Source organism: Chiloscyllium punctatum, chromosome 8, assembly GCF_047496795.1.
Source record: "Chiloscyllium punctatum isolate Juve2018m chromosome 8, sChiPun1.3, whole genome shotgun sequence".
Classification (NCBI taxonomy): Eukaryota; Metazoa; Chordata; class Chondrichthyes; order Orectolobiformes; family Hemiscylliidae; genus Chiloscyllium; species Chiloscyllium punctatum.
Window position 1 is genome coordinate 23,034,082 of NC_092746.1, and position 17,001 is coordinate 23,051,082.

At 41.6% G+C, this 17,001-nt stretch overlaps 1 protein-coding gene across 7 annotated transcripts in view; it reads right to left on the bottom strand.

Moving 5' to 3' along the window:
• The window catches only part of LOC140480404 (leucine-rich repeat-containing protein 3B-like), a 65,881-nt gene that overhangs the window by 46,143 nt on the left and 2,737 nt on the right, over positions 1-17,001 (bottom strand). For 6 of the 7 annotated variants that reach the window (XM_072575227.1, XM_072575225.1, XM_072575223.1 and 3 more), the window contains one exon: positions 16,348-16,491. The gene's annotated coding sequence lies outside the window, so the exon portion shown is untranslated. Of the gene's footprint in view, positions 1-6,893; positions 7,091-16,347; positions 16,492-17,001 lie in introns of all 7 variants that reach the window. The other variant, XM_072575228.1, reaches the window with a different exon arrangement.

Consider the following 17,001-nt stretch of genomic DNA (forward strand, 5'->3'; position numbering starts at 1 on the left):
TATTCTATAACACTTACAGTGCAGTTTCTTTTCCTAATCTGTCTTGCCCTTCCATCTGTTTTAGTAGGTAGATCAGGAAAGTCTGTAACCAGTTGCAGAAACTCAAGGTAAAGCTGGTGATCTTTCATTTTTCTCCACTGGTTTCTGTTAGGTCAGAAATTCAATTGATCTGGCTGAAGGAACTTTGAATGATGTAACTGTAGGAGTGGATGGGATTTACAAGGTGGTTATAATGTCTTAATGTTCCATTAGTAATGATGGATACAATTATTAGGTTCTCTAGGAACAAATGAAGTGCCCATCCTTGTGTTCCTCTGGTAAAGAAACTTGCTCCCTCGCAGCAGTGAAGTTTTCTTCAAGATTCTTTTCCAACGCATGAAGGTATATGTTGAATTAGGGATAATCTGGTTTGTCGCCCGGTATGTTCCAAAGACTGAAGCACATCTTCAACAAGTAAGTTCTATTGCTACAACAGCTGGTCGAAGGCTGAACAGTTTTGTCTTCACGATTATGGAGGACTGGAACCACCAGTAAGATTGCAGTGAAGTAGGACCCTCCAGCCAGAGCTTGTCCACTCAACCTGTTCTTTTTCTTTGTCTTCTCCCTCTTGTTCCCCCAACCCCTTCAGCGGTTTTCTTCTCCTCCCCTGTCTTCTCAGACAGCCACCCCCAGCCTCCAACTTCTGGCCTCCGAAGTGGGGATGGTGGTCCAAAGCAGGGACAGTGACCTGATGCAGAGTGGGGAGGGGGGGGGGGGGGGAAAATAGTGGCCCGGTGTGGAGCATGGCGGCTGCAGCCTGGTGTGGATGTTGTCAGATGCAACATATTGTTCAGAAGAGGTTTATGATGCTTTAAATAGTCAACACACTCTGCAGCAGGTTTTGTATTAAATTGAACTTTTGTAGATTCTGTATCCACCGTTATTTGGGCTATTTGTTGTAGATTTAGATCCTCTTTGATTGAAGAAGCTGTGTGATTGATCTATTTAAGAGCCCAACAATAAATTTGCCATAAATAAGTTCCTGTTGTAAGTTTCTGCAGCTGCATGATTCAGATCTTACATACATGTGATGAATGAAACTATCGGGAGTTGATTTCTGCTATTGAATCATAATCTAACTAATGTCCCCTTTAAGTGAAATATTGCTCAAAAACTGTTAGGAAATTGTAATTTGCTTCTCATTGATCTTTATAACATATCTAAGGGCAGCACAGTGGCTCAGTGGTTAGCACTGCTGGCTCACAGCACCAGGGTCCCAGGTTAGTTTCCAGCCTTGGGCAGCTGTCTGTATGGAGTTTGCACATTCTCCCAGTGTCTGCATGGGTTTCCTCCCACAATCCAAAGATGTGCAGGTCAGGTGAATTGGCCATGCTAAATTGCCCATAGTGTTAGGTACATTAGTTGTTGGGGGGGGGGGGGGGGGGGGGGGAAAGAAGGGGTGGTGGTGGTGGTTACTCTTCGGAGGGTCGGTGTGGACTTGTTGGACTGAAGGGCCTGTTTCCACACTGTAGGGAATCTAATCTAATCTAATATGATGTTCTTCTCATAGAGCAGAAAAGTGTGCTAATATGTTTCTCGTTTAATTTGGTGTCTATTCAGAAACAGTTCAAAATCTTAAGATTTGTGCTTTCTACATGTGCCAATTCACAATGTACCAAATTGTTCTGAAAGCGGATTTCTTTTTGGTGGAAAAAGAGTGGTATGGACAAATGTTTTTTTTATTGATAGGCTTTTGAAGTTATTGGTTATTTTCTCAATTTGTAAGAATTTAGTTAGGATTTTTATCTCCTTATCCTATATTCATTTTGTCCCCTCATGATAGCATCAGTTGATTAAAACTGTAGTCCAATCTTCGCTGCTATAAAAGATTGCTGCTATGAAACCTGAAAGCTGTTTTGTTGTTCCACATGCTGCTTCCATTGTAAAGTTTTGTTTTCTTTTGCTAATATGGTATCCTAAAATAAATGAATGAAAATGCTCCTTTTCAAAGTTTGCTGAAAGAGTTCCAAAAGTCTCTGAGTAGAACTTTCTCAAAGTGGTTGCACTTAATATTATTGAGTAGATACACCCACGGTGCTACTAGCAAGGCACCAGAATTTTGACCCAGCGACAATGAAGAATGGTGATATATTTCCAAGTCAAGAGAGCAGTGTGTCTCGGAAGGAAATTTGCAGGTGGTGGTGCTTTCATGCAGCTGCTGCCTTTGTCCTCCTCGAGGTAGCGGTTACAAGTTGCAGAAGGTTATTGGAGGAGTTATTGCAGTGCATAAGCGAATACGGTACTGAGGATGGGGTGGATGTGGTGTCAGAAAAGCAGGTTGCTTTGTCCTGAAGGTGCTGAGCTTCTTGAGTGAGGTGGAGTATTTAATTATTTTTACTACCCTTCTGTTCCCCACAGCCCTGTATATTTCCATGTACATAGCCAATACCAACTTACTGAATAAGTTTACATCCGTCCTTCAATAGACAATAGACAATAGATGGAGGAGTAGGCCATTCTGCCCTTCGAGCCTGCACCGCCATTCAATATGATCATGGCTGATCATTCCTAATCAGTATCCTGTTCCAGCCTTATCTCCATACCCCTTGACTCCACTATCTGTAAGAGCTCTATCCAATTCTTTCTTAAAAGAATCCAGAGACTGGGCCTCCACTGCCCTCTGGGGCAGAGCATTCCACACAGCCACCACTCTCTGGGTGAAGTAGTTTCTCCTCATCTCTGTCCTAAATGGTCTACCCCGTATTTTTAAGTTGTGTCCTCTGGTTCGGCACTCCCCCATCAACGGAAATATGTTCCCTCCTGCCAGAGTGTCCAGTCCTTTCATAAGCCTATACGTTTCAATCAGATCCCCTCTCAGTCTTCTAAACTCAAGGGTATACAAGCCCAGTCGCTTCAGTCTTTCCGTGTAAGGCAATCCTGCCATTCCAGGAATTGACCTCGTGAACCTACGCTGCACTCCCTCAATAGCCAGAATGTCTTTCCTCAAATTTGGAGACCAGAACTGTACACAGTACTCCAGGTGTGGTCTCACCAGGGCCCTGTACAGCTGCAGAAGCACCTCTTTGCTTCTATACTCAATCCCAGACATTTATTCACATTAAACTGCATCTGCCATGCATCTGCCCACTCACCTAACTTGTCCAGGTCACCCTGTAATCCCCTAACATCCTCATCACATTTCACCCTACCACCTAGCTTTGTGTCATCAGCAAATTTGCTAATGTTATTGCTGATACCATCTTCTATATCATTTACATATATTGTAAAAAGCTGCGGTCCCAGCACGGATCCCTGTGGTACCCCACTGCTTCGAAGGAATACATTCCAGATAATAATAACCCACTTCGTAAAATAAAAAATGTCCTCACCTTTCATTCTTCGCATGTCATTCTAATCCTAAGCTTTTGATTGATATTTCTACTTGATTCCATTGGAATTTGCTTCCTTCTATATATTTAAACCTTTCTTGATCTTGAACAATTCTATCCAATCTTCTCTAAATCATCTACACTCTAAGAACAACAATCTCAGCTGGTCTACTCTCTGCGCATAACTGAAGTATTACCATCGGATTGGAAATTTCTGGATTTTGTCATTTCAAATTAATATTTACAATTTTTTTTATTTGTTTATCTGTGATATTCAATATACCATAGTTAATTGCCACACAGAAGACTGTTTTGAATTGAGCATTGTGTAAAATTAATAAGACTGAATCCATACCCCAATCTATATTTTTATAGTTTTATTTTTATTGCTACTCACTCCAGCAAAACTTGACAGACTTGTGAAAAAACTGCTGACTCATTATCATTCTTTTCACTGAAGTGCCCAGAGTTATAATATACCCCAGAGAATCCAAATCATTATCATTTTTAAAAAGGTGGACTATCAAGCAAGTAATTGTCAAAGCTAATCTACTCAGTTAATATTTGTAACTAACAAATCCACATGTTAGAATTATTTCTTTATCTTAGCATTTATCAATTAGCGTTTTGTTAACAATTTTGATATATTTATGTTTTTTGAGACAATGTATTTTTCTAATTTTGGTGTGTTTTAAAAAATATTTCCTCTGATAAAAGGTGTTGTGTTGGTGCTGAAACATATTTGAAAAGTCATTGCTTTGAAACAGTGAAAAGTTGTTACTCTTTTTGGTATTTATCATCAACAAATAGATCTAAATAATACAATCTTTACCCATCTGTTAATGGATGTGCAGAATGTTTCAAAAGCATACAAATGTAATGAATAATATTAGGATTCAGAGACCAATGAAGCCCACCGCATAATAATGGCAATTAAGTCAGCCACAATATTCATCTATCCCACAACCTGAAATCCCCTTGACATATGCAAAAACAAAATGGTGAATTCAGAAAGAAGATTGGGAAATGTTCTGCCTTTTAAAGGAGCTAAGCACAGTTTTAGAATATGACGGCATGTCATAACTCCTCCTAGTCACATTTAACATTCTGTAACTAAAAATGTTCTCTTTGCTCAGCTGCTGGTCAAATTCACATTTAAAGAAATAAGAGGCAGTATTTTTCTTTAACAATCGTCGATACATAGACACATTCTTTATAAATTACTTCACATAATATTTCAATGTATTTATTACAGATAGCTGTTTTTCTGTCATCTTTAAAAATGTCTCAAAATTCTATGCAGAGTTGCAATGTTGAGGGCTACGCTAATTAGCTGGAGTTTTCTCAGTAAAGAATATTGCAATACTGCATAAACTGAGATTTTCCATATTCATTTTAGAAAGCATATTGTTAAAAAGACTTCCAAAGACAAAAGCATGACTGTATGGTTAAATTAATTGCTCTGTGTACATTTTGTAATTTTTAATATCATTGTTATGGAATTTTCTACTCTCTTTAACTGACTGGGCAATGGGGAGAACAGTGGGAAAACAAAAATCAATTTACAATATCTAGAAAATGATTCTGAATTTCTCATGAGGATTTATAGGGCCAGTGCTAAATCTTAAGCGGGGGGGGCAGGATTATCTTATCTTATTTCAATTCATTTCTGTACAATTTACAGATCCCTATCCTCCTCCGAGAAACTAGACAATGCCAAATCCTAACATGAAAGTCAAAGCAGATATCTAATGGCAGCCACTCACTACTTTGCTCTCTGGTGTTTCAGAGAACTATCTTTATCACAATGCCTCCACACGGAAACTGTCCTTTTACACCTTTTGTCTATGCAAGTCCATATTGGCAAACCACCAGCTTCACCACATTATTATGGCTGCTTTCCTGCCAAGTCACACTCAACTGCATCCCCTCAGGACTTCACTTTTGAGCACAGGGATACCTATGACCTTTCTGTTTCTTCCAAGTCTCTTTGCCTGGAAGTGAGCCTCATGTATCATATACATCTATACATGAGGCATCTTATAACTGTCAGCTTACTTTCTTAGCACTCACTAACTTTGCGCTTAATAAGAGGTTGTCATCCTCTGTTGCTTGCAGTGCTTTTCAGCTCAGAGGGACAGGCAGGCAGCTTGATACAGTTTGGAACACTGAACAATCAAGGGGGTGGACGTGTTACTATATGGCATTGTGTTCTGTCAATGTCATGCTAACAGCATATGCCAGCAGCGTACACAGCAAATGCACTCTACGTGCTTCAACTAAACAGCAATGTCTAAAAGTCAAAAAAGGGACGAGTCCTAAGTGGAGTCAAGGATTACAGTTAGTCGGTGGGTGCCATCACACTCAGTCAAGGGGTTCAGTCAGATATTGGTCCTACCAAAGTGCATGGATCCATGTCTCTGCAGTCTGCAAGCATATTGGACAGAGGTCAGTTCTACAGGCCAAGTGCAAACAGTGCAGTGATTGTAGGTACATTAGTCGGGGTGCAGTGGAGACATCAGACCAGGGGCAGGCCCAATAGCAGTCAGGGATTTCTTGCCAAACAGATAGAGGGAGTGAACCACACTGAATGATAGAGAACTGGGCAATAATGGTCAGAGGGCTTACCATGGGGCAATGCTTGGAGTTCCGGGTTCTGGAGTGGGAAGCTCAAGTCTGGGATTGGTATTCATTGAATTAGATCACTGAGAAGAAGGATTATCCTGAACATGCTTTAGCATGGGGTGAGTATGTGGCCAATAAGGGCATGGCAAATTGCAAAGCCATGGGCTTAGGGGGCACACTGGGGATACTAGCAGTTATCTAAAGGGGATGGCATGAATGGGGTGGGGGTGTGGGACGGATGTGCCAAAAGGTCATTGAAGACTCAGGAAAAGCAACTCAAACACATGAAGGATGAAGGGACCACAATGCATCTAAGACAGAGTCTGCAAATCACTCACGAGGACACAAAGTTTAAAAGTTGCCATTTTCAATCCAAAGAAACCACATGATTATTAGAGAAAATGGCAGCCACCACATGCAGAATGGGTAAAATAAGTTACTGTTTTCTTCTTCGGTAGTGGGATTGTAATTCTTTTAAATGTGACATCCTGCAATTGCATTAATCCTATATCTATTGATTCTATAATGCCATCCCATCTGGCATCAAATTGCAATTTCTTGACAGGTCATTCTTTTTGCAAGGATGATAGTTAAAATTACTACCTCAGCTGATCATAATCATTACACAGTTTGCACCAATAGCCTCCTTGTCATGTTAGGTATGCAAATCTATTCAGACCCTAACTGAAAAGTCCGATCTGGGTTTGCCCTTTCCGAAACGTATTTCATACCTGGGAAATAATACTTCAAAGCTGCTACATTTGCCCACTAAACTGTAAGTATGCAAGGACATGGACTGTGATGTTTAAGGATTACTTTTTTGGGTTGGAAGTGCTATTACACTGGGTTAACGCATTAGCACTTTGCTTCTGTAACAGACATCTAAATAAGATTACATACCTCAGTGTTCCTTACAGGGGCAGGACATTGGCCTCCTTGTCACACTACGCCAGGGCACAACGGAACACTTCATTATAATTGATGTGGAGTGTCAGGAATACCATCAGTGAATGACGTTCTTTGTCCAACATGCGCACAAATCTGGCACAGATATTGCAGTTGGTGCAAACCTTGTTGCCTCAGGGCACTGGCAAAGACTGCATTGGAGGAAAGAGTAATCACAAGGTTGTCTGCAAGCTCAGCAAGAACAGCAAATTTCAGCAGCTGCCTCAGTCTTCAGAGGCAAGGGCGTGGAATGCCCTGCCTGCCAATGTAGTTAACCAGCCACTTTAGGGGCATTTAAACAGTCCTTGGATAAACATATAGATGATGATGGGCTTAGATTAGTTCATAGGTCGGCACAACATCGAGGGCCAAAGGGAGAGTTCCGTGCTGTATTGTTCTATGTTCTAAGGGGAAGCCACAGGTGAAGAGCCATCATAGTGATGGAGGAGGATGATCAGAACCTACCTATACTGACCTCATGGAGGAGAAAGTGAGGACTGCAGATGCTGGGGATCAGAGCTTAAAAATGTGTTGCTGGGAAAGTGCAGCAGGTCAGGCAGCATCAAAGGAGAAGGAGAATCAATGTTTCGGGCATAAGCCCTTCTCAGTCATTTTCTACACAGTTCTCACAACCACAATGCACGCACAGGCTAAGGATGACCTGGGTCACTATCAGCACAGAACTATGTAATCTCTTGGAGTAGGACTCAGGTCAGAAGGACTGGGTGACCAGCCCAACCCAGTGATTATCAATGCTATAACAGTGTTGAATTTTGTCAGCAGCTCGTTTGAAGCAGCAATTGGAGACCTGTGTGAAATCTCCCAACCCTGGACCCAAAATGTCATTACCGTCAGAATCCAGGCTTCTCCAGAATTCACAATTCTGTTCTGAAGGATGGGTCACTGGACCTGAAATGCTAACTCTGATTTCTCTCCACAGATGCTGCCAGAGTTGCTGAGCTTTTCCAACAATTTTTGTTTCTCAAGAATTCATCAGTTTAGATCTTTACCCCATGATGAGGAGAGTCAGGCATTTCAGGCAGTGAGATTCTCCACATTGATAGACTTCCCCCAGCCACAGGGCACTATAGACCACATATGTTGAGGCTCCTTTCACTAAACAGAAAACGCTTCCACACCTTTCGAGTGTGACTTATCTGTGACCAACGCAAAATTTTGGCGGTCTGCATCAGATATTCTGGGAGCTGCCATTTAGAAAATCCAAAGTTCCTGTGTCCTTCCAAGGCCCTTCGGCCAAACAAGGATGACTAACAGGATACAAAGGCTGCCCCCTCCAAATATACCTTTAAGAAACCCTCTGACTAATACAGAACAAAGATACAATGCTGCTCATACTTGCTTCAGGGCCAGAGTGAAATACATCAAAGGCGTCCTTTAATTGAGGTTTCAATGCCCTGACTGTGTCAGAGGGGCCCCTACAGTGTAGCATCATTGTGGCATGCTATACTCTTCACAACTGGAGCCAATAGGGAGGGGGATATACCAGGTGCAGACAAAATGGGGATCAACAGTAACTCCTAAGGATGAAGATGAGAATAAGGATCAAGACACTGATCAAAAGGGACATCCAAGAGACCATGATAGAGGTATGCACATGCATCAAGCATGATAAGCCAGAGAGAACGTCATTAAAATCCACCTCCAGGTGGAATGAGCAGGATTTGGACTTCCTTTCATTGTGTTGTTTGCTGTAGGTTATATGGCAAGCAGTCCCTGGTCAGTTCATCTGGTTGTACCTGCCCTCCTCGAATGTTTGTGTTCATGAATAAGTGTCTACTTATCCATATGACCGTACACATGATGTCTTCAGCTGAGTCCACCTTAAATGTTTCTGCACTTTACAGGCCCTCCTCACCATTCAGCAGTCACTGAGACAGGGCAGTAACATCAACACGAGGTTGGGTGGCCTTTAAGGCTTCAGTCAGTGTATGATATCCAAGTGTTACATAGTGCAATTCCTTATGATCAGAGGCAGGTTGAGCGCAATCCATAGGCACCTCCTTTTTACCCTTCCATCATCAGTTAGCCTTCCACATGGTTGCGTCAGGTTGCGTTTAGATTACTGAATTACTCTGAAATCCTGGGGCATTTAACCTGAGAGAGGCAGCACGTTGTGCAGGTTCCCTTAGCTGGCCATTGAGCTTAAACGGAGATGTCAGCTGCTCTTTGTACACCTCCCAGCCTTAAATGGTGCCTTCAAGAGATGGAATGAATGAATCCTGGTCTCCAAGGACTGTGGAATCATCACTGAATCTATCCTCTCACTCACAAGGCGAGTATAAATGTGGAAAATCTATCCAGGGCTGGCCCTACCATAATCCCTGCATCTTGTTTTTAGCCTCAGTATTGTCCATGTTAAAATCCAATGCCTTGGCTGCACTGACAAAGTTAGGGTTCAAGGATCCCTGACTTCTGATGCTATTTGCTGTCGCAAAGTCAATTGCTTGTGAGAAATGACCAAAGTATGCCCATTACATTTCATCCTCAAGATGTCCAAAAAGGCTGCTCCTGAGCATCTCTGTGCACGTTGACAATGTCATTAATGGCCAAGACCTCGGGGCCGTCTTCTGTCTGGAGCTCAACTGGGACTGTCTTTTGAGCACCAGAGACCTGAAGTGCTTCTTCCTCGATTAACTGCAGAGACATTTCAGTAATGTGTTCACCAGATTGAGCTCCTGAGGCTAATCTAGAAAGAGACCCCCCACCCCGAGCAGGTGGAAGTCTTGCCAATGCGCACACTGAAGATTCAGAGCTTCCTCCTCAGAGATGGAGGTGGAGCAGAGGGTCTCAGTGCTGGCAGAGGTTTGCTGGGTACCACTAGAGTCTGCATAAGAGAAGAAAGGAAGTTACTTGTTCAAGACAGATAAAAGCTTGCACATGTTAAAAATGAGTCAGCACTGGTGGCATGTGCATTGAAAGTCACCGAGTTGGTTGCCCCTAAGTTCTCGACATCTTGAAAGTGGTTACACTCTTCTCCAGCCCCATCAACCACCTTCTCCTCATGTTGGAGAAGGAGCCTTGTGAACTTCACCCTCTCCATCGGTCTACACCCTCTCAAACAGGTTGACAGAAATGGTTTTTCCTGTAATGAGACAAAAGCTGTGTTGGAAGTGCTGGAGGTGGAGGGGAGAGCCATGAGTGGTGATGTAGGAGCAGTAAAGACTGCGTCGTCATTGAGTGAGCAGAGGGCAGGGAGGGTTAGTGGGCAAGAACATTTGAGTGGACATGATTTATGCGCTAGTGAAATTTGTAGTCCATGAGCTTTGGCGAGTGGTAAAGTTTGAGCGACTGGTGGCCTTGCAAATGGGAGATGTCAGAAGAAATGGTAGCACTCACCCTTGAGGAGTGTAGCAGATCATTTATTTTCTTCCTGCACTGCTGAACACTTAGAACATAGAACATAGAACAATACAGCGCAGAACAGGCCCTTCGGCCCTCGATGTTGCGCCAACCTGTGAACTATTCTAAGCCCATCCTCCTACACCATTCCATCATCATCCATGTGCTTATCCCAGAATTGTTTAAATCTCACTAATGTGGCTGAGTTACCTACATTGGCAGGCAGGGCATTCCACAGCCTTACAACTCAGAGTACAAAACCTGCCTGTGACATCTGTCTTAAATCTATCATCCGTCAAATGTAGCTATGCCCTCTTGTACAAGCTGACGCCATCATCCTAAGAAAAAGACTTTCAATGTCCAACTTATCTAATTCTCTGATCATCTTGTATGTCGCTATCAAATCCTCCCTTAGCCGCCTTCTTTCCAAGGAGAACAGACCCAAGTCTCGGCCTTCCCTCCAGACCAGGCAACATCCTAGTAAATCTCCTCTGCACCTTTTCCAATGCTTCCACATCCTTCCTGTAATGGGGCGACCAGAACTATGCACAATATTCCAAGTTTCCTTGAACCAGGGTGACTGCAGTGACCTTGGCGGCTTTCCAGACTTGAAAGCCACCCACCCTATGACCCACCAAACACACACACACACACTCACCCCTTCTCATTAAAAATTATTTTGCCACAGTTTAGAATATTTCCCAGAATCTTTTCTTCATCTCGCAATCTTTATCTCCCTAGTGACCTGTATCTGCTTTTTATTATCATTTAATTATCCCAGTACCAATAATACCCGTTTTATAATCTCACAACATTGATTCCAATTCTTACCTATTTTAGCAAGATTAGCACATGTACAGTGAGATTGAGAAATCCCATGTTTCTCTGCACTCACATCTGTACATTATTTTAGATTAACCTATAATAATTCTAATTTGTCATGTTAAAGGTACAAAATTAGTCAAGCATCGATTATGTCTTTTTTGCAGATTCTGTCCAGTATTTCATATCTATTTCCAGCTATCCTTCTCCTGCAGACATTTCTTTGTGTGTCATTGTCTCCTATGTTCTCCATGTAACCATACCTTACCTCCCAATACAAAAGATCCAATAGGATGCGCTGGAGGCTATTTTGTACAAACTACGCTTTTTTTCCTCTACAAACAATATATCTTACTGAAATTAATAAACTGAAGAAATCCTTAAAAATGTTCTTAAACTGAAAATTTAATTTGAAATCACGTCAAAGTAAGTTAGATTTGGTAAGTGAGAATAGTCTTTGTTGACTTCGTAGTCTTGTTTTTTTCAGCACAAAATGGTTTCCTTAGCATCAAGTAGCCTCTCCCAGTCTACATGATGTCATCATCCAACTTAAGATGGCAGTGCTTAAAGTTAATTTGGAGGTAGGTTATTAATAGAATTCAACAGTACAGCTAACAAACATCAGCCTAGTTTATTTTATTACAGAACCAAGGCAAATCTTACATCTTCTAAATCACAGTCAGACTATATCACAGTATCACTCTGCATATCTCTTTGTTCTTCAATCCTATTCGTACCACCTCCTCCACTGTATGCCTGTGTTGCTTTCTTTGATCCTCAAATCTCTCGTCTCTGTCCCTCATCTGTGTTTCCCCCAATGTCTTTTACTTTGCTACATAATTATTCCTTTGGTGATCAAATTTGGCAGTAACCTTGTAATCGCTCTCTAATAAAAGGGTATTTATGTTGGCAATCAATGGGCAAGAGATAAACCATATATTAGTGCCCATTTGAGCAGATCTTTCCTGCCACAAAAATGAACGGGACATTGTTTCACTGGCCTGTGCTCCAAGTGACAATTCCCACCTTTTGGATGCTCTCATAACTGGTGCTTCCACTTACTTATCTCTCCTATAGCTTTCAGTGAAGGACTCCATGGAATTTTAGCCAGAAAAAAAAACACTGAATAATATTTAATCAAGTAATGTGAAGTTACTAAATCTAGGCAAGAGGAAAACTGATTCCAAACATGGTTGACTCAAATTCCTCAGAAAAATCTGTCTGAAAGGGCAACTCTAATTTTAAGCCAGGGATCTGTGTTAGCCATAGTTCAGGTCCATCTCCAAGTCAGAAAGTTACAATTTCAAGCCCACTTCAGACATGTCAGTACATGATACAGGCCGATACCATGGTGCACAACGGTGTTGCACAAATAACATGTTATCCTGAGGCTTATCTGTCTTAGGTGTACATAAAAGATTCAATTCCATTTCAAATAATATAGGGAAGTTGGCTCCAATATCCTGGTCAATACTTATCCCTCAACCAACATCAATAAATATTCTGGACATTTATCTCCTGGTTGCTTGTGGGGCATTGTAGCATCCAACTGCCTGTCACTTTCCTACAATTCTACATTTCAGAGTTATTTCAGGTGATGTCAAGAACTTTAGGATGCGCTAAGGTCATGAAAAATGTGCATAAATACAAAATCTTCTTTCTCCATGCCTGATCATTCTCAATGAATCAGATAAACCTAACAAATTGATGAGGAAATGTTTTGCTTTGTGAAACAATGGATTAGTTGTCTATATTTTTGTTACACATATACAATACAAGTACAAATATTATTCTAAAAATTATTTTATTTTAAGTGCAACCTAATGTATTTTAAGCTTAGTTATCAAATTGCTCAGTATTTAATCAATAAACCATTGTTATTATGGCGATGAGACCTCCTATGCTGTCTGTGCAATGAACAGAAGCATAAACTCTGAAGTCTACAATACTATGTTACTGTTTCAAACTAAGTGTGTGACAATCAAGCACTATAATCCTGTTCCTTTTAATTCATTGTGGAAAATTAAGCGTCTCTAGCAAGGCTGGTCTTTACTCTCTGTGATCAATTTCCCATGAGGCAATTTCTTGAGCCTTTTTCTCAAACAATTGCAGTGATTTTATGCAACTACAGGATGGCTTGCTAAGTTCGAGGGCTGTTAAGTGCCAAATGTGCGGTCTTAGATTGAAATCACAAAGACCAGACTGGATAAGGATGGTTGGCCGCCTTCCCGGAAGCATATAGCTACACCAGCTAGAGTTTTAAAGCAGTCAATTTACTGATGCCAGTTATGTTATTTTTAAGAAGAACCCACCCAGCAAAATATGGTCTACTGAGCTGTATCTCAATTGCATCAGGACTGGTGCTGACTATACAAAGCCCTTATACAGATGTTAAGTAAAGCCAAACAAATTCTCTTGAATGTAGCTGTGGATAAGCATCCCAAAAGATGAAGCATCTCCCACAATGATGCAAAACATAGAACTGTTCAGTGCAGGAACAGGCCCTTCAGCCCATCATGTTGTGCTGAACATGACGCAAATTAAACTAATCCCTTCTGCCTGCCCTTGGTCCATATCCCTCCATTTCTTGCATTTTCATGTGCTTATCTAAAAAGTCCCATAAACATCCCTCTCATATCTGCCTTCACCACTTACTGATTGCGCATTCCAGACTCCTACCACTGTGTACATAAACATGCCCCTCAGATCTCCTTTGAACTTTCCCCCCTCACCTTAAATGCACACCCCTCGTAATAGACATTTCAATTCTGAGAAAAGTATTTTGACCGTCAACCATATCAAGTCTCCCCTCAGCCTCCAACACTCCAGTGAAAACAACCCGAGTTTTTCTAACCTCTCCTTACAGCTCACCCTCTAATCCAGACAGCATCCTGGTAAACTTCACCTGCACCTTCTCCAAAACCTCCACATTCTTCCTGTAATGTGGTGACTAGAAATGAACGCAATAAGCTCTCCTAACTAAGTTAAAAATCACAACACCAGGTTATAGTCCAACAGGTTTAATTGGAAGCACACTAGCTTTCAGAGCAACGCTCTTTATCAGGGCTGAATGGAGCGTCGGTCCGAAAGCTAGTGTGCTTCCAATTAAACCTGTTGGACAATAACCTGGTGGACTATAACCTGGTGTTGTGTGATTTTTAACTTTGTACACCCCAGTCCAACACCAGCATCTCCAAATCATGTCTCCTAACTAAGGTATGTAAAGTTGAGTCAAAGCCTGTGTGGAAGTGTGATGGGGGAAGATTAGGTGGCACAGATGAAGATGATTCCAAATTCTTTTTGAAGAAACGTAATTCTAATCTGGAACTGAGATGGAGAGATTTAAACGCTTGTTCTCTAGATCATTTATTCTCTTCTTTATACTATTAATCCAGTAACAAATGCAATGCTACCATATTCGATAATTCTTATGGTCACACACATGTATATCAAAAAAGGTGCCAGCTAGTATGAAGAAAGGGAATGATAAGAATTATTGAATGATCCATTTTCTACTCTTTATTACAATTTTTCATGCAATGTTACATTCACAACAGTAACTCCTAGACTTTGGATTTCCCACAGCCTTACTCATGTTGCCCTGAAGAATACTTTATTAAACAAGTAGGCTGTGCCTTCACTTCCAATGCTCAAAGCTCTGAAATACCTCCGCTTCTCTATAGTTCTTTGACAGCTATAGCCTATAGATTGCCTTTCACAGTGGGTGGACTGCTCACAGATGGAAGCTGACTCAAGCAGGAAAGTTGTACTTCACTGTGGGTGAACTGAATGGTTCTTCAGTGAGATTTCCGCCCCTCTGAGAGAAATTCACACTTTCAGAAGCTACCTGTAAATCCAATTGCCCAACAGATCCATCATTGCAAGCAGCACCAGGCCTCCATGTTAGGCACTGCTGGGAAAACAAGAAGAAGCCTGAAGAGGATCATGTATGCCCTAGAAGGATAGGTCTCTGGGTCTTAGGTTGGAGAGGGATACTGGAGCCCATGGAGAGGGGATCGCGGGGCTAGTTTTCTGTTAGTTAGGCAGCATGGAAGTGGGCTGACACATTTGAGAATGCCCTCCAATCTTTTCTACCCGGTTCTTCTCATACAGGACACTAAAATAAGCACACCCACTCCAGTCTGTTCAGTTTGTCAACATACTTAAGTGACGGTAAATTGTTTATTTAATTACGGCAGGTGGGCCAGTGAATTTGGTGCCTGCCTATCCAGCAAATTATGTTGTTTGTGGAAACCTGGTGGGCTAGCCACCTTATATATTTTACATGTCCCTATCAACAACTAGCCCCACCCCCAAAACCATGCCCAATGGGAACACACAAAACTCCAGCCATATAGCTTTGAACAAGGCCATGCAAAATTGCCCATTGCATTAGGTGTATTAGTCAGAGGTAAAATATAGGGTAGGGGTGTGGGTCTGGGTGGGTTATTCTTCAGAGGGTCAGTGTGGACTTGTTGGGCCAAAGGGCCTGTTTCCATACTGTAGGGAATCTAATCTAAAGTGGTCATGTGGTCTACCTCGAGTATCAAGGGAATCAAGGGTGATGGGTAGAAAGCGGGACAATGGGGTTGAGAAACGTATCAGCCATGATTGAATGGCGGAGCAGACTCGATGGGCTGAATGGACTAATTTCTGTTCCTGTGTCTTGTGGTCTTATACCTCCTCATGGAACGCAGTGTCAAATTTTGTATGATAATGCTTATAAAGAACCTTGGGAATGTTTTATTATATTAAAGGTGCTTGATTAATGCAAATTATTGTTATCAATAATGACTAGTAGGTGGAATTTTATGGGGAATTTAGGAATTAGGTATGATTGTCACAGAAATGTATATGGTACGTAAAGCTTTAAATGTTAAAGATAATTGAATTAAATAATAAAAAGCAATTTTCTTCAGTATTAGAGATAGCAGCTACAGCACTAAGTATCACTGACTGGGAAGGATCCAGCAGAGGTTAAGCCACATGAGCTGATGTGACCCAATGTTGTGATAGCTGCAGTTCACCCAGTGTCCTTTAGTTAAGAAAAGGAAATCAATCCTCCTCTGGTTAGCTATTCAGGAACTCTTACTGTAAAAAGGATTTTGGCAATGAGAGGATTACGTGAAACTGTAAAGCTCCCCACTGTAGAATAATTGACTGTCACTGTCTCAGTACATACATGAAAGTAATCATGTGGGTAATATGTTTGAGGATTGCTACTCACAGTTGCGCATCCAAGCTTAAGTCACGATCTTCCAGAAAAGGGAGCTTGCCAATGCCCAGGTTTTATGCCACGATGTAGGTGAGTCAGAAAAGCTGGGAAAGTCCCTGAATTTTCTGATTCTGATAGACAATTGACTTCAGTACCCTGAGTGAGAAAGAGAAAAATCAGTCAGGATTCCTGCCTGCTGCCCTTTATCCCACCCGCAAATACATGTGCATTCACAGGGCTGGACATAATTTAGTCTCAGTTGTAATTAATAACCTACAGCTTTCCTCCAGGTGCTCCGGTTTCCCTCCTAGTCCAAAGATGTGCAGGTTAAGTGAATTGACCACGCTAAATTGCCAATAGCATTAGGTGGATTAGTCAGAGGGAAATGGGTATGGGTGGGTTACTCTTCGGAGTGTCGTTATGGACTTGGTTGGCTGAAGGGCCTGTTTCCACATTGTAGAGAATCTAATCTAAAAAATTACCTTCCAAAGAGGAAGAAGGGTGTCTAAATTGGCAGAGAGGAACAGAAAATAATAAGGGAGGTGGGTGTGAGGAAGTTGTACTGCTTTACTTTCACTAATTGGGCAGCTGTGTAGAAGATAAGTCAGTGAAATATTGTGCATTTTATAATACTCTAGCTGAAATGCGGAGAAAGATTATTTTTTC